Raw genomic sequence first — 27,564 nt, 5'->3', positions numbered from 1 at the left:
GGGTACCTTATGGTTATCCGCACCTTTCGTCCACCAAGGCGAACGAGTTCGATGGTATCGGGATGATGTTGGTTGTCCGATTCTGATTATTTTTTGAAATTTTTGCAGGTTTTTACTTTTGTCATCCAAAGACGGCGAATCCGATGACATGCGGGGGTACCTTATGGTTATCCGCACCTTTCGTCAACCAAGGTGAACGAGTTCGATGGTATCGGGATGATGTGGTCGTCCGGTTCTGATTATTTTTGAAAATTTTTGCAGGTTTTACTTTCGTCATCCAGAGACATTCAAGTCCGACGACGCGCAAGATTCTTCACTGCTAGGCAGGGACGATCGAGTTCGATAGCATGTGGAAACGTCATGGTTATCCTGTTTTATCGCTTTCAAGACACTGAAGTTTTGCTAACGCTTCTGGTGCCTTTTCTTTTCTTTCTAAATGACAGGTTCCGCTGGTTGGGATATTGATCGGCCGAATGATGTTCTGCTCGAACGAAATTAGTGTCTTATCTTTACTTCGCTTTTATCTCCAATAAAAGATAAGTAAAGAGGGGCAACTGTCATACCCTAATTTCGTCCAGGGACCATTATTTGTTGGCATGCGACCTTCTCTTGACCGCCTCAAAATGTTTAACACCCATCGTTGTGTAATCCGTAAAGTCTCGCAACATTTTGGAAGTCAAAACAAGTATTGTTGCACAATCCGTAAAGTTTTGCAACATTCTGGAAGTCAAAACAAGTATTGCTGTGCAATCCGTAAAGTTCCGCAACATTCCGGAAGGAAAAAAACAAGCATCATTGCGTAATCCGTAAGGTTTCGCAACATTCCAAAATGAAAATGGGTGTTGTTACGTAATCCGTAAAGTTCCGTAACGTTTCGGAAAGGAATCAATAAAAAAACACAAAAGGGAGTGTGTTTAGTGAAAAAGGGGGTGCAAATAGCAACCATGCCCACTTGGGCCTTCCTGAGAGTTCCAAAAGAAGGTGGTGCCTTCTAGTGGAAACAACCCTGCTCGCCTGGGTGAGCTGGGCGGCAACCACCTCCCTTTTTTCTCCTATAAATTGGGGAAAGAGGGCAAAACAAAAGGTTCAGCCCTTCTAGTATTTGAGAATTCTCTCGAAATTAGTGAGAAAAATTGTTCCATGAAAAAAATCCAAGCCGAGGTGCTTCCGTAACACTTCCGAGACGTTTCCGTAGGCGATTTCGTGGAGATTCTTCACCGTTCTTCATCGTTCTTCGTTCGTTCTTCATCGTTCTTCGGTCTTCATTCGATAAGTTCCCGAAATTGAATCTCTCAATTCATTCTATGCACCCTTAGTGGTCCCTACTTGTTTCGCGTACTTTTATTTTCATTTCGTTTGTTTTCCGTACCCCCTTTTATCGTGCTTTAACCGTTTATTTAATCCGTTTTCTCACATAGTAAATGATAAAATAAATTTCAACCGATCATTTGAGTTGTAATCTCGATTAATCACCATTAAAGTAAAATCTAATCAATCGTTCACACTGTAACCACGGTTAGACAAAAAAAGGGAAAAATAATAATAAAATAATCAAAATATCTTTGAATAAAATAATCAAAAAAATCAATCGGATGTTTTTCTTTGGAAGTTTCCTTGAATGAATTGACTAATAATCAAAGTGAAATTAAGGCTAAAATCAACTCACAAATCAAGCTTCGTCCGCAAAAGTCACTCAAAACCGTTTTAAGGTCCAACGCCTTAAACGATCATCTTTGCTTTTATCGGTTAACATGGACCGTTCTAAAGCATAAAATCAACACATAACTTTACCGCTTTTGCAAGAACTACGTAGGTCTGATTTCCTCATCGCAATTGAGGATACGTAGGAGCAAAAGCCCCGCTTTTGTTGACCACCCCAAGAGATCGTTAATGGTCCAACGTCTTAACGTTTCTCTCCTTTCAAAACCAAGAGATCGTTAATGGTTCAACGCCTTAACGTTTCTCTCCTTTCAAAAACCAAGAGATCGTTAATGGTCCAATGCCTTAACGTTTCTCTCCTTTCAAAATCAAAAGATCGTTTAATGGTCCAACGCCTTAAATGACCTTTTGTTCGGTTAAAATATATCTTGCGAAAAAAGATAAAAACAACTTAACCAACGTTTAGTTCTAAAGAACTACGTAGGTCTGATTTCCTCATCGCAATTGAGGATACGTAGGAGCGAGGGAAACACCCTTGTCGACCACAAAAAGATAAAAAAAATACAAAAAGCATAAAAAAGACATAAAAACATAAAAAGGGAAAATAAAACAAATCGAAGACATGATATTGCACACTTGGTTAAAGGTTGTCGTCCCTTGTGACGGACGCGTGGGGTGCTAATACCTTCCCCGTGCATAAAAACAACTCTCGAACCTTTCACGATTAAAGTTCGTAGACCACACCTTTTTCGGTTTTTCCGATGTTTTCCTCAAATAAATGTTGGTGGCAACTCCGTGCATTTTCCTTTCTTGAAAAACGCACCTGTGAGCCCCGCGTCGCCCTCCCGCCGAAGGGTAGGTTGCGACACTACCCATGTGCAAATGAAACATGTTTTCATTGTGTAATTTTTTATGCTTTCTAACAAAACAAAAACACATTTTTGTTGTATGTCTAGACAAAGAAAACACATTTCCATTGTGTAACTATCCATGTGCAACGAAAACATGTTTTTGTTATGCAATTAGGGGGAAAAATACACAAAGAAAGTGTACTTTTGTTGTACATTTTTTTCACCCCAATTGCACAATGGAAGCACGTTTCTATTATGTAATTTTTAAGGGGACAGTTTTGAAATATGGACAAAAAGCACCCTCACGGTTAGTGCCATTAGAAAAAGTAGGTGGTGCCTATAGTAGTTCGCTAATATTGGATATGCACTTCTTTTATCAGAAGGGCCCAAATAGTCCATCAAATAGTAGAAGTTTTTGCCAATGTCGGAACGTGAACAAACATACTAACAAACATGTGCTTGATTAAAAATAAAAAATAAAAGAAAAAAGATTTTGGATGAGTATGAATAATGAATCAAGTGGTGGGGTGTGGCCACCACTAATTGCATTTTGGCAAAACAGAATTCACATCTTGACAGCAAAGTTGATTGATTCACTGTCCATGGATCATTCGAAGCAAGTGGTTGTTTGCGGCGATGGAGTCATCGAAGTCTGCACCGCCTACTTTCTGGCGGTGAAGGGTGTCTATATCATGCTCATTGAGAAATTCAACGTGGCATGCACTGCATTCGAAAAAGCTGGCAGATTCCTTGCCCTCAATTGGTGCAATAGAGGACCGCTAGAAGAGCTAGCTCACATGAGCTTCAACCTCCACCGTTCACTCTTCGAAGAACTAGACGGTTCATGATCGTACAGTTACAGAACCCTCACCACTCTCAGCCTCATCGTTACGGAATTTGAAGGCTCCTTTTCTGCCACCTCAATGTTGTCGTCTTGAGTTGACAGACCTACTCGTGGTTGGAACCATCGAAATGACAGTGCAGGTGCACCTATGGCTCTTCATTCCCGCGCTGATTGATAGATCAGTGGAGAAGCATGGAGTGAAGATAGAGATTACAAAATAGGAACGGTTGGAAGTGGAAGAAGGATGAGTTGGATCGATGGTGCTTGAAGAAGGACGAGTTTTGGAAGCGGATTCTATGGTGTTAACATTGGGCCCTTAGTCCAGTAAGTTGGTTTTGTTGTTCATAGTTTATGGGCTTATGGGCTTAAGGCCCATAGCATTGTATTAGAGGCCAGAGAGCCCGGTTCTATAACCCTGCATGCCCTCTTTCTCAGTTACTATTCTTCTAAACGAGGAAAATCTCTTGACCCCGAAGTGTACCCTCCCCACACAGGTATGTTAATTTTATTTTTTTACAGAACATCTACCGACTTTACCAATCATTAATTTTTATTAGAGAATTTAACTGGTCACTTTTAATGAGTTCTTCCCTTCCAAACAGAATCTAGTATCATTCGGACAAACGCAACTTGTTGATTCCCAGGTGTAGTAATTAGTCACACTTAGTAATAATAATATTAATAAAGAGGTTAATAATGTAAACATTTATTTTCAGGGGAGGTTTATATATGTGGGATGTCGAAGGAGAAAGAAGTTTCGGATAATCGTGAGGAGATAAAGGGAAACCCTGAATTAATTGTGATGCTTAAAAAGGTGGTGAAGACTGTTTCAAGCCATCTTAGGGAAGGAGTGGCATGTGTGAAGGGAGAGTAATAGGAGAGGTTCCAGGGGTGAAGGGGTGTTATGTTGCAACAGGGCATAATTGGGATAATATTCTTAATGGTCCTGCCACTGGAGTTGTTGCTGAGCTTGTTATTGATGGACATTCCAACATTGTTAATCTTAAGCGCTTTAGTCCCACCAGATTCCTGGGGCGTAGAAAGGCTTAGACAATAAAGACTACGAGTGTTAGTTTAATAACTTTGTGTCATACCCTAATTTCGTTCTAAGACTATCATTTGTTGATCTTTTGATCCTCGCTAGCCGAATTAAGCTGTATGACACCAGTTACCGTGCAAGATGAAAGATCATTTGATGTTTCCATAAGGAATACAGAAAATACCCAAAAAAAGAGGGCAACAGGGTCATTTTAAGCCTTTTTCTGAACCCAGGCTAGCCCCTGGCTCGCTTAGGCCCCAAAATAGCTTAGGGGTGAAATAACTAGCTCGCCTGGGCAAGCAAAGTTACTTCAGGTTGAAGCTATAACTCGCCTGGGTGAGCTGCCATGACTCCTAATGCCATCTTTTGCTATAAATAGGTGTGAGGGAGGCTGAGTAAAGGGTTCCAAGGTCCAACATTGAGAGAAATCAGAGAGAAGAAGAAGAAAGAAGAGAAAAACGAGGCCGAGGTGCTACCGAATTGCGATCCTAATCGACTTCTACATTGTTCTTCGTTTGTTATTCGTTTGTCATCCGGTTAGTTTTTGTTTTAAGGATTTGAATGCGATCTACGCACCCTTACGAGTCCTCTTTCTTGTTTTGTGCATCTTCATCTCCTTCTTTTATCATCAATAATCTCATCTTCATCCTCTTTCTTGTTTTGTGCACCCTTACAAGTTATCTTTAAAAAAGATTGAAGGTTAATAAGCAAAACCAAAATAAAACCAACTCATAAACTTCTTCATTTAATCAAATATCGCTTGAGATCGTTTCAAGGTCCAATGCCTTAACGATTCTCTCTGCTTTTCATCAAACATCACTTGAGGTCGTTTCAAGGTCCAACGCCTTAACCATTCTCTCCGCTTTTCAAATTTTTAAAACATCGTTTCAAGGTCCAATGCCTTAAACGACTTTTGTTCGCAATTAAAATCGATCTTTTAAAAAGCATAAAATTAATGTAACACACAAACTTTCAGACTTAAAGAACTATGTAGGTTTAAATTCCTCATCGCACCTGAGGATACGTAGAAGCAAGGGCAACACCCTTGTCGACCCCAAAAAATAAAAAATATAAAAAGGGAAAATACATAATTTTGAAGTCACATTTTTGCACATTCGATTAAAGGCTGCCGTCCCTTGTGACGGATGCGTGGGGTGCTAATACCTTCCTCGTGCGTAAACAACTCCCGAACCCATATTTTCAAAATCCGTATACCTCTTTTTGGTTTTTTCTAACGTTTTCCTCGAATAAATGTTGGTGGCGACTTCACGTGTTTTCTTCATGAGAAGACGCACCTTTGGCTTTTCGCCTCGCCCTTTCGCCAAAGGGTTGGTTGTGACAGTTGGCAATTCCACTGGGGACTGTTAGAGAGTTAGGTCATTCAGCCAGTGTGCAATGTTTTTATCGTGACTTCTTCTTTATTTATGTTCCCTTTTCCCTTTTATCTTTTGTTTTGTCCATATTTGTATATAATCTTTGCTATGTTGTTGTGTTTGGTGTGTGTTTGTCTATCAATTACATTCATAGTTAGAAATATTTTTTTCTACGCACACATGGCACCTACGCCTCGCACACACGTTGAGATATTAGGCCCTATACCCGGGTCTATGTGAGCCATAAGGAGTGGAGGTCAATCTGTGTTCATGCTGGGTCTCTGACTCGCTTGGTAACAGTGAAGCCTTATCTAGAGTTTTCCTCTTTTGGTGATGCATTGTCGCTGATAGTCCCTATCGCCACAATGTATTATCTAACAGGATGATATCTCTAGAGACCGGTAAAGTTACATGAAACCATCCTTGGAAGTTGTGACTAGAAGGGGACTTTTGGATCCTTTCCATTAGGTTCCTAAATTAGGGTGGCACATAGAAAACTCACTCTGGCTTGTTCTTTGATCGCATCATGCATCTCTTCATGGCATCATAATGTACATATCATTCTTGCATTTATCATTTGTCATATCCATGCATTGCATTTGCATAAGTTGTTGCATTGTCATGCATTTTCATTTAGCATGCTTTTGTTCTGCCAACTGCATACATTCTATTTTCATAGTTTGCATGCATGATCCTTGCATTTTCCTCTGCAAAAAAAAAAAAATTAAAAATAAAGAAAGAAAGAACAAAAGAAAGTCACCATAAAGTGTGAAAGTTTACACCACATTCTTAGTTACATGTGTTGGGTACTATGATGATAGCTATAAACCAACCATGTTGGGATTATGCACTCATTTCTCTTAAAAAATTATTGAAAATCATGTGAACATGGTACCTAATGCATGGTTAACTTGGAAATGATGTTTCTTCAAGCATCTCATGTCAACCTCATAATTACATGTGTCATGCATAGCATAAGTATGCCCAAGTCATTCATCTCTATGATATGTTGTTGAAGTATTGACAGTCAAAATTTCTATTCCTTGGATTATGGGGTCGAACCAAGCACATGCTTTTAAGAAAAAGGTTTCATCAAGTCAAAGTCAAGTATGGAAATAACTAGCTTGCAAAAGTTGGGGCAGAAGATGGATCAAGTTTACATAGCTTCTTTGTCTACTGCCAACACATGGTTGAGCTAAATAATTAACAAAAATTAGGGATTGTTGATGTCCATGCGTTATTTCCTATTGCATTTTGACAAAATGTAATGAACAATGTTGTTTTAATGAAAATCTAAATTGGTTCGACCCTATTGAGTGCCCTATGTAAATTTGCAATACTTCAACAATGTATTTGTTCACATACATCCATGCTTATTTTTTCTTTTCACGTTGGTTGCATTGCTCATTTCATTATTTCCTTGAAATCAAAACTGTAATCATTGTAATCAAAAGGAAAGAATGCACTTTTATGGCGCCCTTACCGAACGCGTGCCTGAGCTAGAATAATGAGTGAAATAGAAGAAGTGCAAGAACAGATGAAGGCCGACATGGAGGCCATGAAAGACCAAATGGCCGCCATGATGGAGGCCATGTTGAGCATGAAGAAAATAATGGAAAGCAATGCGGTTGCAGTTGCCACTACGAGTGTCACCACTGAGGTAGACCTGACTTACTTATCGAGCCTCAATCAAGTAAATCCTCCAGTCACCATTTTGTGCAAGTTTAGAGCAAGCATTCATTCCCTGGCTTGCCTCCCAACTACGCACCACCCAATGTTGCACACACTCACGATGAGAATGTCGACAACTTCATGCCCCCATACCCATTGAGAGCCAAAAACCCCAATCTGATCATGCACATGTCTCTCAACCCATGGAGGAGACACATGAAGCACCCCGAGACCATAATCTAATCGACTTCGAACCTCACCTCCGATATGCCACTGAAGGGCAAGCAGTTAGTGGTGTACCCCTGCCAAACACTTTGGGGGCCCTTAGTTTTTCCCACAACCACAACCCTTGCATTTTGCGGTGGGAAGAGTCCCTCCTGCTATGGTGGAAAGGGAAAAATTCAATCAGAGAGAGGAAAGACTGAGGGCTATTGAAGGAGGCGGAGATCATGCTTTTGCTAACATGGCAGAGTTGTACCTAGTGCCTAACGTCGTCATCCCTCCGAAGTTCAAGGTGTCAGATTTCGATAAGTACAAGGGGACTACTTGCCCCAAGAATCACTTGAAGATATATTGCAGGAAAATGGGGGCATACGCGAAAGATGAAAAATTATTGATGCATTTCTTTCAGGAAAGTCTTACTGAGATAGTCGTCACCTAGTATACCAATTTGGAACCTTCCCGAGTCCATTCTTGGAAGGACCTAATGGTTGCCTTCATTAGGCAGTATCAATACAATTCTGATATGGCTCCGGATAGAATGCAGCTACAGAACATGTGCAAGAAGGAGCATGAATCTTTCAAAGAATACGCCCAAAGGTGGAGGGATATGGCAACTCAAGTAGCGCCCCCAATGATGGAGAGGAAGATGATAACAATGATAGTAGACATGTTACCGATGTTCTACTATGAGAAGATGGTGGGTTACATGCCTTCAAGCTTTGTTGATTTGGTTTTCGCCAGCGAAAGGATCAAAGTGGATCTAAGAAGAGGAAAATTTAATTATCCTACTTGGATGAATATGAAGCTTGGGGAAAATGGAGAGAATAAGAAGGAGGGAAGAACCCGTGCTATGACTGTTGTCCCTACATGGCCAAATTTCTCGCCAACTTAACAATGTCAACACTCAGCCAATATCAGTCCTTCTCATTGCCCACCACCCTACCAGTCAAGAACACCCAATCATCCACAAAGGCCACCCCTAAATCAGCCGCAAAGCCCTCCTGTCGCACATCCGATATCAAACACCACCCTTAACACAAACCAAAACACTAACCAAGGAAGGAATTTTCTAGAAAAGAAGCCTGTAGAATTCACCCCAATTCCCGTGTCGTATGCTAATTTGCTCCCATATCTACTTAATAATGCAATGGTAGTCATAATCCCAACAAAGATTCCTCAACCTCCATTTTCCCGAGGATACAACTTGAATGCAAAATGTGCTTATCATGGAGGAGTTCCTGGGAATTCCATTGAGCATTGTATGACCCTGAAACGTAAGGTGCAAAGTCTAATTGAAATTCGAGGAGGACAATCGCTTACGAATTCTAACGTTGTCAAGCTACACTATGCATGGGGCAATTTGAAGGTTGTTGTTAGATGTCTCCAATGACTCATTAGGATTTTTAAGTTTATGGCATTATTATAAACAATAGTCACAATGCTAATAATATGGATAAATTTGATGTCCTTGTCTCTCATTCTCTCGCAATTACGTCTTTGCTTATTTTACTTTCACTGGAATGTGAATGTAAGCCATTGGTTTGTTGGCTCAAGCAACCTGCACTTCTGAGTTGATCTCCAAGTCTGTTCAATCAGAAATTGCTCGTTCTACACGTTTGGTGAGGGTGCCGTAAACGACGAGTAAAGTAAAAAAAAAACGTTTGATTAATCGTGTTTCAAATAAAAAATAAGAAGTAAAAACATTCATGTGACCTTATTTTATCATTCTTAAAAGTTTTCTTTTTGAGAGAAAAGTGAATTATCAAGAACAAGAGTCGTTCGACTTAATCTGTCAATTGAAAATCCTTTAAACATTTCTCATCCTTCGGAATTCATTTTTGAGAACCTGCATAGTTTCTTTCTTTTTTTCCTTGCTACAAGGTCATGACAAAAGGCAACAATAGATACCTCAGAGCCCTACATTGGGGCAATGAGAGGCACCATGCATGAGCCTCAAGCAAACTTAGGGGCAGATCAGAAGTTCTTACCCGATAGGTTCAGAACCTGAAAGGGTGACCTAGGCAAAAGTTAGGGTAATAATAAAAAAGAAAAAAAACAAACAATTAGGGGCGTGTTATTAAGGTTTTGTCTCAAAATCCAAACTACAAAAGTATCTAGTCAAGATTTGAAATGACACATGGCCATGTTTCAACATCCCAAACACTAATTTATCCCTTGCTACCCTCTCCGAACCAAAGCATATTTGTTTTCGAAAAACAACAAAAACAAAATAGGAACTCTGAGTAGGAACCACTGCTAAACTGGTGGGAAGAGCAATGCAAACAACACATGCATGAAGTTGGGAAACAATAATAAAAAAAGAGAGATAAAGTCCGCCAAAGGCGAGTGAAGAAAAAAAAAGAGACAAAAGATCTCCAAATCTTACAAGAAAGGCACAAAAGTGCAATAAAGATTACTGTATAAGACAAAAGGAGTAGAGCTCAACCCAAAAGGTATAAGCAATGCTCTTGAGGTTCTTACTCAATGTAACCCTTAAACACTCTTTAAGCCTCTCTAAATCCTTTCTTTCATAGTCTTCTTACCCCTGACCACGTTACAAGCCCAGTAAAGCCCATGTGGATCAAGGAATGACTAATTTTTCTTTTAAGTTGGGATTCTAGAATGAAACCTACACACGCTTGTGATTGTTAAAAAAATATATATATAAACAAAACAAAAAGAATCCTCGAGGTTTTGTACTTGCACATTTGAGAAGAAAACTCATTCGACCAGGAGCTCATGGAAAATTCCCAAAGACAATTGTGATAGTAGGGTACATCTGAGAAGAAAACTCATTCGACCAGGAGCTCATGGAAAATTCCCAAAGACAATTGTGATAGTAGGGTACATCTGATATTAGTTGCTCATGCAGACTCCTTAGAATTCCTTTTGAATCCAGGGTGGCCTTTGTGGTATAAATTCTTTCGGGATTAGCCCATTTCATCAAGTTTCAGTGGAATCGACAAACCCTTGGCATCACTCTATGACCTTAAATCAGGAAAGTTTCACTTGGTCACATACCAAAGTGTGACAATTCATTGCCATCCTTCAGTGTGGTGCACAATCGATCCCAAAGCCTTATGTTTTCTTGCTGTGCAGAACAATAGAAGGTTTTAAACAAAAAAGAAAGGGACAAACCCTAGGATCAATGTTTCGGTTGATTGATTAAATGTAAAACAGCTCCATTGCCGTCACTCCAAAATTTTCAAGTGATCAAACAAAAACATACACTCTAAGGGAGTCATCGAAGAGATTTGCAAAAAAAAAAAAAATAAGGTTGCATGAATTATCATGTCTTCTAGAAAGAGACAGTCAATATGTGTTTTCCACAAAAAAAAAAATCAAATCAAAATCAAAATCACAAAAATAGGAAAGAATGTCATGAGCATTACACAATTTTCATGATTCAAAACCTTTTGCATTATTAGCATTTCAAGATGAAGGTTGCATGCATCTGCATCCCAAAATCATGTTCATATTAGGCTATAAGTGCGTAGATTTCTCTTTATATACCACTTTACCAAATCTAATTTTTTAAGTTAAGGATGAGAGGCCCTCTCAAAAAGTCGATCTCTTGCTTTCTCTTAAGGTTGAGCCCATTGGTACTAGTGCTTATTGGCTTGTTTTAGAGGATTCAAAGTCCTCACCTTTATCTTTTAGAGGACTTAAGATCCTCGCCTTTATCTTTTAGAGGACTCAAAGTCCTTGCCTTTATTTTTCCCAGGATTGAAATTCCTCGCTTTTATCTTTCACAAGACTCAAAGTCCTCACTTTTATCTTTCATAGGACTCAAAGTCCTCACATAATTTTGAAGTCACATTTTTGCACATTCGATTAAAGGCTGTCGTCTCTTGTGACGGGCGTGTGGGGTGCTAATACCTTCCCCGTGTGTAAACAACTCCCGAACCCTTATTTTCAAAATCCGCAGACCTCTTTTTGGTTTTTTCTAATGTTTTCCTTGAATAAACGTTGGTGGCGACTCTACGCGCTTTCTTCATGAGAAGACGCAACTTTGGCTTTTCGCCTCGCCGTCCCGTCGAAGGGTAGGTTGCGACACTTTGATATAGGTTATGACGCCTTCTAGTGTGGTAAAGTCCGATAGGTCCTGCAACATGTGTAACTATTTTTTGGCCTTTGGATATATCTATTACTCAATGTGTTTGCAAGTTTCTCTTATCTCAACCGTCCAAGATCGCTTCCTTTTTTTTAAAAATAGATTATTTTATTTTTAATCTAACAATCAAGATTTTTTTGTTATTTGTTTTTTCTTTTTAGCCTTTCTATCTTTATCTCTTTCCGGTGAGAAATATAATGAAGATGTATTTACATATCCAAAGACAACAAATACAACAACAAAAATCATATAATAAAATAATACGATACAATTAAACAATTTTCAATTGAATCAAGTAATAGAACAGATCTAAAGAATTTCGTGAAAAATCTTAATCTTTAAAATCAACCATCAACAATTGTTAACATATTTGAAAATTTTCATGAAAAAACAAATTTCTTATCTCCCAGATGAGTTTAACGAGATCCTTGTGCATAGATTGTTGTACACCAACACTTTTGACAAAGCTTTTTTTTCAAGCCTAAACCACCATCTGTGGAAGCAAAGCTTCATGATGAATCAACAATGATTCAAAGGTGTTTTGATGATAACAATGATGACAACAAAAGATGATGACAATGGTGATGAACAAAAAGTTCAAAAGATCAAAGAAAAACTCAAGTGAATCAAAGAACATCTCAAGTGAATCAAGAACAAGTCAAGAGTTCAAGAATCAAGAAGAATTCAAGACTCAAGAAGAAAGCCTACAATCAAGAATCAAGATTCAAGATCTCAAGAATCAAGATCAAGATTCAAGACTCAAGATTCAAGACTCAAGATTCAAGAATAAAGAAAGGACTCAATCAAGATAAGTATTAAAAAGTTTTTCAAAACTTTGAACAACACATGAGTTTTTGACAAAACCTTTACCAAAGAGTTTTTACTCTCTGGTAATCGATTACCATATTGTTGTAATCGATTACCAGTAGCAAAATGAGTTTGAAAAAGTTTTCAAACTGAATTTACAACGTTCCAAATATTTTCAAAAGGCTGTAATCGATTACAATGTTTTGGTAATCGATTACCAGTGTCCTTGAACGTTGAAATTCAAATTTAAAAGTGAAGAGTCACATTGTTTCACTCAAAAGCTTTGTGTAATCGATTACACATATTTGGTAATCGATTACCAGTGTTTGTTTTTTAAAAATCTAAAGATGTAACTCTTCAAAAAGGTTTTGACTTTTTCAAATGGGTTTTAAGTTTTTCTAAAAAGTTATAACTCTTCTGAATGGCCTTCTTGACCAGACATCAAGAGTTTATAAAAGCAAGACTTTGTTTTGCATTCCGAATCAATCTTTCCAACAACAATCTTGAACAATTATTCATACAATCCTTTACAAGCCTTGAATCTCTTTGAATCTCTTTGAACTTCTTCTTCTTCTTTGTACCAAAAGCTTTCTGAAGTTTTCTGGTTTTCTAAACCTTGAAAACTTGTGCTATTCATCCTTTTCATTCTCTTCTCCCTTTGCCATTTGCCAAGGACTAACCGCCTGAATTCTTTTTGTGTCTCTCTTCTCCCTTTTCCAAAAGAACAAAGGACTAACCGCTTGAATTCTTTTGTGTCTCCCTTCTCCCTTGTCAAAGAATTCAAAACGACACAGTCTGAGAATTCTTTTGATTCTTCCCATTCCCTAATACAAAAGCGTTCAAAGGTTTAACCGCCTGAGAATTCTTTTGTATCCCCATTCACAAAGTATTAAAGGTTTAAAAGCCTGAGATCTTTGTCTTAACACATTGGAGGGTACATCCTTTGTGGTACAAGTAGAGGGTACATCTACTTGGGTTTGACTGAGAACAAGATAGGGTACATCTCTTGTGGATCAGTTCTAGTGGAGGGTACATCCACTAAGGTTTCAAAGAGAACAAGGGAGGGTACATCCCTTGTGGATCTTTGCTTGTAAAAGGATTTTTACAAGGTTGAAAGAAATCTCAAGGACCGCAGGTCGCTTGGGGACTGGAGGTAGGCACGGGTTGTTGCCGAACCAGTATAAAAACTCTTGTGTGTTTGTTTCCTTCTTCCATACTCTTTTACTTTCCACTGTGCATTTAATTTTCGCTTTTACTTTCTGTTAAGTTTCTCTTCTACTCCATATTCTCTTAACAACAAAAGTAAAAGCCTTAAAAGAGTAATTTTTAATTGGTAAAGTTTTTGGAATAATTAATTCAACCCCCCCCCCCTTCTTAATTATTCTGAGGCCACTCGATCCAACAAGTGGTATCAGAGCAGGTTTCTTGTAGGATGGCCTCCTCAAATCCCTTGTTTCCTGAAGGAAATTCTATTCACAGACCACCCATTTTCAATGGTGAGGGTTACCATTATTGGAAAACCCGCATGCAAATATTCATTGAAGCCATAGATCTAAATATATGGGAAGCAATAGAATTAGGACCACATATACCCACTATAGTAGATGTAAGCACAAGTACTTCAACCCAAAAACCTAGAGATCAGTGGACAGAAGAAGATAGGAGAAAAATCCAGTACGATCTCAAAGCCAAAAATATCATCACTTCAGCCCTAGGGATAGATGAGTACTTTAGAGTGTCAAATTGTACTAATGCCAAGGATATGTGGGATACTCTCCAGTTAACCCATGAAGGAACCACAGATGTAAAAAGTTCTAGAATAAATACTCTTACCCATGAATATGAGTTATTTAGGATGAATCCAAATGAAAACATTCAGAATTTACAAAAAAGGTTTACACATATTGTAAATCATCTTGCATCATTAGGAAAAGTTTTTCCTAATGAGGATTTAATTAATAAAGTCTTAAGATGTTTAAGTAGGGAATGGCAGCCCAAGGTAACTGCTATTTCTGAAAGCAAAGATCTCTCTTCCATGTCTCTTGCCACTTTATTTGGTAAATTGCAGGAACACGAGATGGAACTTCAACGCCTCAATCAGAATGAAGAAAATGACAAAAAGAAGAGAAGCATAGCCCTTAAAGCCTCATCTTCAATACAAGAAGAAAACGAAGAAGAAGATTCTGATGATGAAGATTTTTCCTTCTTTGTTAAGAAATTTCAGAAATACATCAAGAAAAGAAGAATTGATAGGCGTCAGAATTTCAATAATGGAAGAAAATCACAAGAGGATTCTCAAGTCCTTAGGTGTTACAAATGCAACCAAATTGGTCACATCAAGGCCAACTGTCCGTCAAATGAAGAATGGTCGGAGAAAAGTGAAAAGAAAAGATTTGACGAAAGAAGAACTAAGAAAGCATACATTGCATGGGATGACAATGATTCATCTGATGGTTCAGAAAAGGAGATTAATCTTCTAACTAAAGATTATGAAAGTGACAAGAACTTCTCTCAAGGATAAAAAGCATGATCCTCATCTTTGAAGATCTAGACTCTTCAATTCTGAAAAAGGTAATATCAAAACCATTATCTTATTAAAATTTCTCTTAAAGTTGAAATTTTTATTCAAACAAATTGACTATGATGACTAAAAATTCTTTATTTGTTTGTCTTTTGATTGATTGAAATCATGAGTATATTTGCTTGATTGATTTCATTCTATTTGCATGAAATATTCATTCATTTATTTAAGTAAAATCAATATTCTTCATACTTGTGTTGTAATTGTTCTTGATAAAATTGATTATCTTCATGTTTTAAATATTTTTGCATGACGTGATATGTAAATTACATGAGTGAAAATTAGTCATAAAGTATTTTCAAATATAGTATTTTCAAAAATAGTTTTCAAAACTTCTTCTCTCCTAGAAAGCCTTCTATTTTTGTTTTCTGGCTAAAATAACCACTGGTAATCGATTACCATAATAGTGTAATCGATTACAAGCAGTTATTTCTGGCAAAGTTGCTCTCTGGTAATCGATTACCATATTGTGTGTAATCGATTACGATGCGTCCCTGCACCTATTTATTCAAATTTCAAATTCTGAAACCTGCAACTTTTCATTCTCTCGAAAACCCTCGCCCCCAATTTTTCTTCCAGCCATATCTCACTCAATTCTTATCCAAATCACTCCCCACAAAGCCCAAACTTCATCTTTTTTCAATCTCTTTCATTTGAACCGATTGAAATCCCAAAAAAACTCTTCAAATGGCAGAACCATCGAAAAAGAGAAAAGGAACTTCGAGTCGGAGTCAGCTGCATTCCGGGTCACAAGAAGCACCAATTCCTCCCTCCATTCCCTCTGGATCATTATTCTCATCAGAGGAACAGCGTATACGGTACACAAACCTCTTTTCCTCTCGTTCCATTGTAGACCCAAAATTCATAGATATGGAGTTCTTCTCCACTGGTCCTCCTTCTTTCTCCATGTTCATCAGAATTTATCTCCCTAGATCTCACTCAGTGATTTAGAGTGCCTGCTCTGATACCAATTGAAATTCTGATACTGAGGACAGATGTCGTACAGGATGTCACGACATCGCGCTTCAGAACATGCAGATTGTATATGACAGTATGAACAGATTAAACAAGTAAATAACACAAGAGAATTGTTAACCCAGTTCGGTGCAACGTCACCTACATCTGGGGGCTACCAAGCCAGGGAGGAAATCCACTAAAATAGTATTAGTTCGAAGATCTAACAGCCACTGTATACAACCTTCTCACCTAACCACTACCCATGCAACTTCTACCTAAGAGCCACTCTTAGATATGAGAACCCCTCTCACTCCCTCTCAATCACTCACCCGTGTTTACAAACAAATCAAAGACACACCAGAGATTGCTCTCTGAACAATAGAGATCAACTCTACACACTCAGGTCCAACACTTGATGTTAGGGTAACATCAAGGTGGCTCACAAAACACTCAAGTCACAAAACTCACAAAATAACTCTTCAATCTCTGACTTGATAAAAAACCCGTGCAGCCTTCATGTTTATATAGCAGTGTACGTATCTGGGCTGCAACAACTTCCGCTGGATAAGCTCTATCATTCTCCTGAAAAATCTGCACTTAAAGATCTAAAAGATAAAGTTTTATCTTTTAGTTTTTATCTTCAATCTCTAATCCCTGAACGAAACTATTCAAGTTTGTAATTCAATCTTTAATTATCTTTTAATTCGTTCCTAAAGATAGAGCTCCTAATCTGTTGCTGACTGCACATTAATCTGTTAAAGATATAACAGATTTATGTGTCCAGTATTTTCGGGCAGGATGTCCTGGACATTGTATCCGACATCGTGGATCCTGCAGCTTCAATTCTTCATTTGACATTTTATCTTGCCTTGTGCATTGTGCACCCCAATCTGATTCCTTGACATAATGTTAGACATCATGTGCAGCAACTCCAGCTTTCCTTCATTGTCTAAGTGCTTTATGTTTTAACAAAATTTTAGCCAATCTTTTAAAACTAAGTAAAGCTAAGCACTAACAAAAGCCTTCTATTCTAATTTAGAAATTCATGAAGGTGTTCTAATGTCTGAAATCTATGGGATTAAGATGGTCATTGACCAATCCCTGTTTTTTGACTTAACCAAATTGCCTAGTGAAGGTATGACTTTTGAGGGTGCACTGATTGATGAATGGAAATTCGATTTCTCTGTGCATGATGCCCGCCGATTGGTTTGCACCAACCAAGCGGATATGACTGGAAGACTTCTTGCTGGTTCATTGGCTTTTGAAAGCCGCATCCTCCATTACCTTATAGTTCGCATTTTGCTTCCTAGATCTTCAAACCTTGCCCAGGTTTTTGAAGAAGATCTCATTGTCATGTGGGCCTTTCATAAAGGTTTACAAATTGATTGGGCACATCTTGTTAGATATCGCATGCATAAGGCGTTGCGATTGAATGCCCCGTTGCCTTATCCTCACCTTGTTACCCTCTTCCTTCAACATTTCAACATCCCTCTTGATTCTGAACCTTATGTTCCAATCAAGAGATCATTCCTTATAGGCGCTTCAGTCATAGCATCCTTTGGTTATATTAAGGAGCATGATGGATCATGGGTAAAGAAGGGTGCTAGAAATATTGGTGAAGAAGGTCATGAGGGAGAAGATTCATCTCTTCTTTCGAAGATTTTGGAAAGGTTTGATGGTCTTCAAACCTTTGTTGGTGAGAGGTTTGATACTTTGGAACTGCAAGTGGATATGCGCTTCAATGAAATGGAGTCAAGAATGACTAAGGTTGAAGAAGATGTATCTTACATCCGGTCAAGCTTTGATCTTCCACCACCGCCGCCACCATCATCTTAGACTTATATTTTAATATTACTACTTTGATTTTCAGCCTTGTATTTTGGCTATATTACTATGGTATTTGAACAATTTATTATTTCCTTATTTGCATGGTTTGGTTGAACAAGTATCTTATTTGACTATGTGGATTTTATAAGTTAATCTATTTATGATTGTTACTTCATGGTTTTTACTTCATGTTGTGGTTAATATTTTTTATGAATGCTGTATGAATGTTTAAGATATATTTGCATACTTTAAGTTTAAATACACACTTTGGCTTTTTGTTGATGCCAAAGGGGGAGAGAAATAGGGATAAATCAAGAACTCACATGAGTAAATAATTTAATTTTAAGATAAGCATAAATTCAAAAACAAAGGGGGAGCATTTATAAGAGTGATCGACTAGGAAAAAGTGTGTGTGTGTTTCTTGATTTCTGAAGTTGTCATCATAAAAAAGGGGGAGATTGTGGAAGCAAAGCTTCATGATGAATCAACAATGATTCAAAGGTGTTTTGATGATAACAATGATGACAACAAAAGATGATGACAAAGGTGATGAACAAAAAGCTCAAAAGATCAAAGAAAAACTCAAGTGAATCAAAGAACATCTCAAGTGAATCAAGAACAAGTCAAGAGTTCAAGAATCAAGAAGAATTCAAGACTCAAGAAGAAAGCCTACAATCAAGAATCAAGATTCAAGATGCAAGATCTCAAGAATCAAGATCAAGATTCAAGACTCAAGATTCAAGAATAAAGAAAGGACTCAATCAAGATAAGTATTAAAAAGTTTTTCAAAACTTTGAACAGCACATGAGTTTTTGACAAAACCTTTACCAAAGAGTTTTTACTCTCTGGTAATCGATTACCATATTGTTGTAATCGATTACCAGTAGGAAAATGAGTTTGAAAAAGTTTTCAAACTGAATTTACAACGTTCCAAATATTTTCAAAAGGCTGTAATCGATTACAATGTTTTGGTAATCGATTACCAGTGTCCTTGAACGTTGAAATTCAAATTTAAAAGTGAAGAGTCACATTGTTTCACTCAAAAGCTTTGTGTAATCGATTACACATATTTGGTAATCGATTACCAGTGTTTGTTTTTGAAAAATCTAAAGATGTAACTCTTCAAAAAGGTTTTGACTTTTTCAAATGGGTTTTAAGTTTTTCTAAAAAGTTATAACTCTTCTGAATGGCCTTCTTGACCAGACATCAAGAGTTTATAAAAGCAAGGCTTTGTTTTGCATTCCGAATCAATCTTTCCAACAACAATCTTGAACAATTATTCATACAATCCTTTACAAGCCTTGAATCTCTTTGAACTTCTTCTTCTTCTTTGTACCAAAAGCTTTCTGAAGTTTTTTGGTTTTCTAAACCTTGAAAACCTGTGCTATTCATCCTTTTCATTCTCTTCTCCCTTTGCCATTCGCCAAGGATTAATCGCCTGAATTCTTTTTGTGTCTCTCTTCTCCCTTTTCCTAAAGAAAAAAGGACTAACCGCCTGAATTCTTTTGTGTCTCCCTTCTCCCTTGTCAAAGAATTCAAAATGACACAGTCTGAGAATTCTTTTGATTCTTCCCATTCCCTAATACAAAAGCGTTCAAAGGTTTAACCGCCTGAGAATTCTTTTGTATCCCCATTCACAAAGTATCAAAGGTTTAACAGCCTGAGATCTTTGTCTTAACACATTGGAGGGTACATCCTTTGTGGTACAAGTAGAGGGTACATCTACTTGGGTTTGACTGAGAACAAGAGAGGGTACATCTCTTGTGGATTAGTTCTAGTGGAGGGTACATCCACTAGGGTTTCAAAGAGAACAAGGGAGGGTACATCCCTTGTGGATCTTTGCTTGTAAAAGGATTTTTACAAGGTTGAAAGAAATCTCAAGGACCCCAGGTCGCTTGAGGACTGGAGGTAGGCACGGGTTGTTGCCGAACCAGTATAAAAACTCTTGTGTGTTTGTTTCCTTCTTCCCTACTCTTTTACTTTCCGTTGTGCATTTAATTTTCGCTTTTACTTTCTGTTAAGTTTCTCTTCTACTCCATATTCTCTTAACAACAAAAGTAAAAGCCTTAAAAGAGTAATTTTTAATTGGTAAAGTTTTAGGAATAATTAATTCAACCCTCCCTTCTTAATTATTCTGAGGCCACTCGATCCAACACCATCAACATTCGCCTATGAAGGATAAATAGGGGTGTCACAAAGAAGAAACAATGGTCGGTATTATGATATCTTCAAAAAATAGATCTAGGTTTCCCATGTGCACGATGTTGTCACTCGCTGCTTCTAACAAAAATGTCGGAAAGGTATTTCATGGCCATTGTCTACTCCCACTACTAGAAAATATACTTTTAAAATCGCTAGGCTAACATCATTTTTCGATACAATCGATGTTAATGAAAACACGATGGCATAATCATAAATAACATGAATTCGTTGACATCGGTTTTTTCAAAAACCGATGTGAGTTCGTTAACATCAGTTTTTTAGAAATCAATGTTAATGAACTTTTGTTAACATCATTTTTTTTGAAAAATTGTTGTTAACAAAACGCGTTAACATTGATTTTTGGAAAAAACCAACGTTGTGCTATCCTATTTATAATTTTCTTTCGTGCTTCTCACTCTCACTCTCTCTGTCCATGGCGCTTCAGTCTCGCTCTCACTCTCACCCTTCACCAGAGCTCTCACTCTCACCCTCGTGACAGTCCTCTCCTTCGCGAAGGTCCTCGTGCTCAGTCTCACCACCATCACTCGCGAAGGTTGTAACACCCTGATATATATATTATTAGTAATTATATTTGATGTTTGATTATTTTGTTGTGTTATTTGACTACATGATAGACTTGAATGAGTTGAAGTATGCCTTGAACTAGTCATGTGTGAATTTCTTGATATGGATGTTGAATTATGTGGAGTTTTGTTGAGCTAAGTTGAAAGTATGAGATTTTAGATTTTACCAAAACCTAGTTCAATGAAATCGCGACACCAGATTCGTTAACTGTTGCATCATCTTCAAATTTTGTCTGGATATCCCTAAGATATGTTCCTACTGTCTGACCGTTGGGATCTTGAAAATAATAACTTTTAGTCTCCCGCTAAGCGAGAAAGGCACGCTAAGCGCAATTCCAACCGAGGGGAATTGTGCTGAGCGGCCCAAAGCTGCACTAAGCCCATTTCCAACCGAGAGGAAGTGCACTGAGCGCCCAGAAGGCCCGCTAAGCAAATGTTGCAGGTTATAAATACGTCCTTAGCGTGAAAAACACAATTTCACTCACCTCTTCCCCCAAAAACGTCTCCCAAACCCTAAAACCTTATTTTCCACCACCCAAGACCACCAGTGGCCGCTATGAGCCGCTGTTGCTTGCCGTTGGACCCCCACACCAAGAGGAACACTTTAATCAGAGCAGAATCCTCAGAATTCGGTGGAGAAAATCCCTCAATCCTCCATTTCAAAGTTTCTCTAAGGTAACCTTGACTTCTAAGCCTTCTCCTAGCTAGTTTGAGTTCCTCTTAGTGTCTCTTATGTGTTGGGTACTGTTATAGGGTGTTTTTACACTTCCTTTGAAAAATCCTAGAGAATGAGACATTGTAAAAGTTATCTTTTTATGACCTTGAGGTTATTTTTGCGGCATTCACTAAACCCCGGTCACATTGGCGTGATCGGAATTTCAAAAAGATGTTTCTTTTCTGTAGAACCCGAAATACCCCTCTATCCCTTATGTTTTGACAGTGGTATTTGACCCCGAATGTTTCCTTTGATCTTGTTTTTGAAGCCTATGCTAAATTCCTTTTGTTTTGGTGTAATAGAGACTTGCGTTGGACTGACAAGCGTGAACGAGAGAGAGACCTCTAAGTGATGCAAAGAGAAACTGACGGAGAGCTCACGATAGGTGAGGGGAGTTATTATAAAATTTACTATTTTGACACCATAGTTAGGGTCAGGGAACCTAGCTCTGAGAATATCTGCATGTCCCTATTGCATGCTGATTTTCTTTCAAGAAAAACTATGTTTTTAACGAATGGGATGCGATATATCTATTGTGGATGAATGACATAATATTCATGTATTCGGTCAAACATTGGTGCGTGTTTGGGGACAATATATATATATATATATATATATATATATATATATATATATATATATATATATATATATATATATATTTGTGAAATTCAAATTTACTATGATTTTCATAAGTAAAAATAATGGAGTTTTCATAAAAGAAAGAAAAAGAATTTAATTTTTCAGTTATTAGAGTGGTGATATCGTAACGACGAGGCGGGTCATTACAAAGGTGCTCCCGCGTTCTACTGTAACACCGTCACTGCCTCACCCATGTTTTGCTGCGACCTCGTCATTGTTTTGTATTATCTCTACCTTGCGACTTGAAGCCTTCTTTGGTTTCATGTCCAATTCCCTCGTGACTTCCTCCCCAGGTTAGTACCTGAAAATGTGTTCATTGAGAAATGCTTTTGCTTCATGTCTAAAATGTGCTCTTTGTTCTTGAAAATGTGCGATGTTTGGTGTATTAACTGACTCATATTCGTACTGAAAGTGTGCTCTCTATTCCTAACACGAAACATGGTCCAAAAAGGTTTTAAGCTAAGCTAGTTGAAGAAGCTGAATCTTATGATTCTTTAATCTTAATCACAAATTTTGTATCTCTGTCATATCATATCCATAGTTCGGGAATACTAAGCTTGGGGATGATTGGTATCAATGTGTAGTACCTTTGTATTGTCTTCGTGGGTGGAAAATGTGTTCATTGGGTTTGGTTTTTTTTTTGTACTCGTGGGGTTTTAAGCCCAACTTGATAATTCATGTGAACTTCTCAATCTAAGTTTAAATTAAGCTGTGAATGATCCTTGTTTGTTTTTTTTTTTGCTTACCGATGGACTCAAAGGTAGTTTGGGTACATAATGGATTAATATTGTGGGGTTTGAGTTATAGGTTAATTTAGTTGTTGTGGGTCTCAGGCCCAAGTTAATAATCACCTTGTATTTGCATTTTTATATATTGGATTCAATTGTGGGATCTTATTGATGCTAAGCGACTTTTTTCTTTATTAGGAATATTGTTTCTTGTTTTTTAAAAATAAAGATGGTTGTGTAACCGTCAATTTAAGCGAGTAAAAACTCTTACACCCATCTTTTAATGAAAAATTTTGTTTTTACCAATTTAATTCAGACTTTTAATTTACACTATCTTTGTATTAGTGTAGGCTCCAAGATTAGAATTAGTAGTTGTATTTATAGATGTATTGATTGGTCATTGACTAAATTGGATTAGTCATTACTTGTTATTAATTTAATTATATATAAATTACGATTCTGTTAGTGTGTGAAATTTCTTTTCTTTGATTTTATTCATTGCAGATTCTTGAAACATATTAAATCTATTTTGTTCTTGTTCCTTCTTTATATAATGATGTAAGCTCCATTGGAGCTTGTAGGCCTAGGAAGATGAATGACAGCGGAATGGAGAAGGAAAAGAGAAAGAAGATGCCACTTCAAGGAGAAGATGAGTCTAGAAGAAGCTCACAACCATAGGAGGCCATGGATAAGAGCTTGGAGGAAGAAAGAGATGAATGAAGGGAGAGGAAGAGAAGAGCACAAAATTTTTGTGCTCTAAAAGAGCTCTGAAATCTGAAGTTTAATTTTCAAATGATCAAAGTTAAAAAAATGCACACACATGACCTCTATTTATAGCCCAAGTGTCACACAAAATTGGAGGGAAATTCAAATTTCACTTGAATTTATGGAGCCAAATTTTGGAGCCAAAACTTCACTAATTATAATTAGTGAATTGCAGTTATGGTTCAGCCCACTAATCCAAGATCAATTCCAAGATTCGCCACTAATTGTGCTTAGGTGTCATGAGGCATGTAAAGCATGAAGGACATGCACAAAGTATGACTATATGATGTGGCAATGGGGTGTAGTAAGCAAATGCTCACCTCCCCCTCTAAAATTTAATTGGATTGGGCTTCTACCAATTCAATTAAATTTATTTCTCAACACACACATCAAATATTCACTTAGTGAATGTGAAATTACAAAACTACCCATAATACAAAAACTAGTCTAGGTGCCATAAAATACAAGGGTTGAAAAATCCTATATTTCTAGGGTATCCTACCTACATTATGGAGCCCTAAATACAAGGACCAAGTATAATGACATCCTAATCTAATATGTACAAAGATAATTGGACCCAACCTTGGCCCATGGGCTCAGAAATCTACCTTAAGGTTCATGAGAACCCTAGGGCCTTCTTCAGCAGCTCTAGCCCAATCCTCTTGGAGCCTCTTGCTCATGGCTCTAGTGACTGGTCCCTTCCTAGGGAGGATTGCATCATTCCCTCCCCCTTGAAGAGGATTTGACCTTAAATCTGTTAGTTCCTCCTCCTCAATATCAGCTCCACCTTCAAAAGGAATTAAATCAAAAATGTTAAAAGTGGTGTTGACTCCATACTCTTCTAGGAGGTCCAACCTATAGGCATTGTTATTGATCCTCTCCAAAACCTGGAAAGGTCCATCCCCTCTAGGGCTAAGCTTGGATTTCCTTTTAGTAGGGAATCTATCCTACCTAAGATGGAGCATAACCCAGTCACCCTCATTAAGAATTAGCTCTTTCCTTCCTCTATAGCCTTTATTTGAATACACCTTTGTTTGGTTCTTAACCCTCTCATGCAACTTCTTTACAAACTCTGACCTAGATTCCCCTTCTTTATGTATAAAAGAAGTGTCTAGTGGAAGGGGAATGAGGTCTAATGGTGTTAGGGGATTGAACCCATAGACAACCTCAAAAGGGGATTGCTTGGTGGTTCTATGAACCCCCATGTTGTAGGCAAATTCTACATAAGGAAGATACTCATTCCAAGGTTGCCTTTCAGAAAACCCCTTAAAAAGATGGATAAAGACCTATTCACTACCTCTGTTTGACAATCAGTTTGTGGATGACAAGTAGTAGAGAAAAGAAGTTTAGTTCCTAGCTTAGCCCATAAGGTTTTCCATAAGTGGCTAAGGAACTTAGCATCTCTATCTGACACAATGGTCCTAGGCAAACCATGGAGTCTCACAACTTCCCTGAAAAAGAGTTTTGAGATGTGGGAAGCATCATCCACCTTGTGGCAGGGTATAAATTGTGCCATCTTGCTAAACCTATCTTTCTTCATATGGGGCCAATAAAACTTTTCTTTGAGTAAGACAAGAGTCTTGTCTATCCCAAAGTGGCCCATGAGCCCACCCTCGTGGCTCTCTTTCACAAGTAATTTCCTAATGGATCCTCGGGGTATGCAAAGCTTTTCCTCTTTGAACAAATACCCTTCAACCAAATAGAATACATCTTGGGCCTTTTCCCACAACTCTCGTAAATGGGAGAGAAATGTTCATCTAAAGCAAACAAGTCCCTAATGTTATCAAATCCTAAAATTTGAGCTCCTAGGGAGCAAAACAATGTGTGTCTCCTAGAGAAGGCATCAGCTACCACATTTGTTTTTCCCTTTTTGTATTTGATAACATATGAAAATTGCTCTTGGTACTCTACCCATTTTGCATGCCTTTTGTTTAACTTGCTTTGTCCTCTAATGTACTAAAGTGATTGATGATCACTATGAATGACAAATTCCTTGGAAACAAGGTAATGTTTCCAAGTTTGGAGGGCTCTTATTAAGGCATAAAGCTCTTTATCATAGGTGGGGTAGTTGAGGGTGACACTATGAAGTTTTTCACTAAAATAAGAAATAGGGTGCCCACCTTGTAACAATACAGCTCCAACTCCCACTCCAAAGGCATCGCATTCTAGCTCAAAAGTTTTAGAAAAGTCAGGAAGAGCTAGAACAGGTGTCTTAGTAAGCTTTTCTTTGACAAAAGCAAAGGCTTGCTCTTGTTTTTCACCCCAGGTAAATGCCACATTCTTCTTCACCAGCTCATTGAGAGGTGATGCAATTGTAGAGAAATTAGGAACGAACCTTCTATAGAAGCTTGCTAACCCATGGAAGCTCTTAATATCTCCCACATTTTTTGGGGTGGGCCATTCTTGGATAGCCTTGATTTTCTCAGGGTCCACTTGGACCCCATTTCTACCAACTACAAACCCTAAGGAAACTATATTATCTACACAAAAGGTACACTTCTCTATATTTGCAAGAGGGTGTTTTTCCTAAGGACTGAAAGAACTTGTCTGAGATGTCCTAAGTGATCATCTAGGCTCCTACTGTACACTAAAATATCATCAAAATAAACAACTACAAATCTACCTATGAAATCCCTTAAGACATGATGCATAAGCCTCATAAAGGTGCTTGGTGCATTAGTGAGCCCAAAAGGCATCACTAGCCATTCATATAAACCAAACTTGGTCTTGAAAGCGGTTTTCCACTCATCACCCTTTTCCATCCTGATTTGGTGATAACCACTTTTAAGATCAATTTTGAAAAGATATTGGCACCATGCAACTCATCAAGCAAATCATCAAGTCTAGGAATGGGGTGCCTATACTTTATAGTGATGTTGTTGATGGCCCTGCAATCTGTACACATTCTCCACGTACCATCCTTTTTGGGCACCAACAACACTTGCACAGCACATGGGCTTAGGCTCTCTTAGACCCAACCCTTCTCCAAAAATTCTTTAACTTGAGACTCTATCTCCTTAGTCTCCTGAGGGTTAGTCCTATAGGCTGGCCTATTAGGAAGGCTTACTCCTGGGACTAAATCTATTTGGTGTTCTATTCCCCTTAAAGGAGGTAGCCCAAGGGGTATCTCTTTGGGAAATATATCACCAAATTCATGTAAGAGTTCTTGGACCTTTAGGGGTAAGGTCTCAAATGTAGGAATTGTGGCAGTGCTAAGGGATGTTTCCCTTGATAGGAGAAGGTAGAAAGATTGTTTAAGAAGGAGTGCTCTTTTAATATCACCTTTTGTTGCAAAATGATTTTCCTTCTTAACAATCTTCTTGGAGGAATCCTTTCCCTCTTTTTCCTTCCCCTTGGCCTTTGAAGACAAGGCCTTACTATCCTTCTTTTTCTTTTGTTTTTCTAATTTTTCTTCCTCATCCCTCTTATCTTTCATAGTTAGTTGATCTTTGGCCACCTGTGAAGGTGTTTAAGGATGCAACACAAGATGGGTGAGGGTAATGTCATTAGTTAGGCCATTGTAAATGATCTTCCTATCAAATTGCCACATCCTTCCTAAAAGAATATGTACTGCCTCTATGGGTACTATATCACAATTTTCATCCTTATATGTTCCAATGGAGAAAGGTACCTTCACTTGTTGGTTAACTATCATTTCCCCTTGCTCATTGAGCCATTGAAGTTTATAAGGTTTTGGGTGGGGAATGATAGTGAGGTTCAACTTGGAAACTAATCTTGTGCTACAAAAATTGCAACAAGATCCACTATCCACAATGAGAGAACAAGTTTTATCTAAAATTTTGCATCTTGTATGAAAGATGTTCTTTCTTTGGGATTGTGATAGATCACAAGATTGACCTCCAAGGAGCCTTTTAACCATTAAGAGGTCACCTTCTTCATGGGGGTAGACTTCCTCACTAAACTCTTCACCCCTTACATCATCTTTACTTCCACTAGAGGAAATGCAAGAAGTAGTCTCCTCT

The 27,564-nt window shown here is 37.9% G+C and overlaps 1 long non-coding RNA gene across 2 annotated transcripts; it reads left to right on the top strand.

Annotated features, from left to right (window-relative positions):
* Positions 1–2,904: 2,904 nt before the first annotated feature.
* Positions 2,905–4,491, top strand: LOC100781556 (uncharacterized). Of its 2 annotated transcripts, XR_005891425.1 has the most exons (4): positions 2,905–3,678; positions 3,790–3,848; positions 3,957–3,998; positions 4,071–4,491. It is a non-coding gene; the product is annotated as an uncharacterized lncRNA (long non-coding RNA). The 2 variants fall into 2 exon arrangements; XR_414333.4 differs by having other exon boundaries at positions 2,905–3,848.
* Positions 4,492–27,564: the final 23,073 nt, after the last annotated feature.

This window comes from Glycine max, chromosome 5, assembly GCF_000004515.6.
Source record: "Glycine max cultivar Williams 82 chromosome 5, Glycine_max_v4.0, whole genome shotgun sequence".
NCBI classification, from domain to species: domain Eukaryota; kingdom Viridiplantae; phylum Streptophyta; class Magnoliopsida; order Fabales; family Fabaceae; genus Glycine; species Glycine max.
The sequence above is the reverse complement of the archived record's forward strand: the minus strand, read 5'-3'. Positions and strand labels throughout refer to the sequence as shown.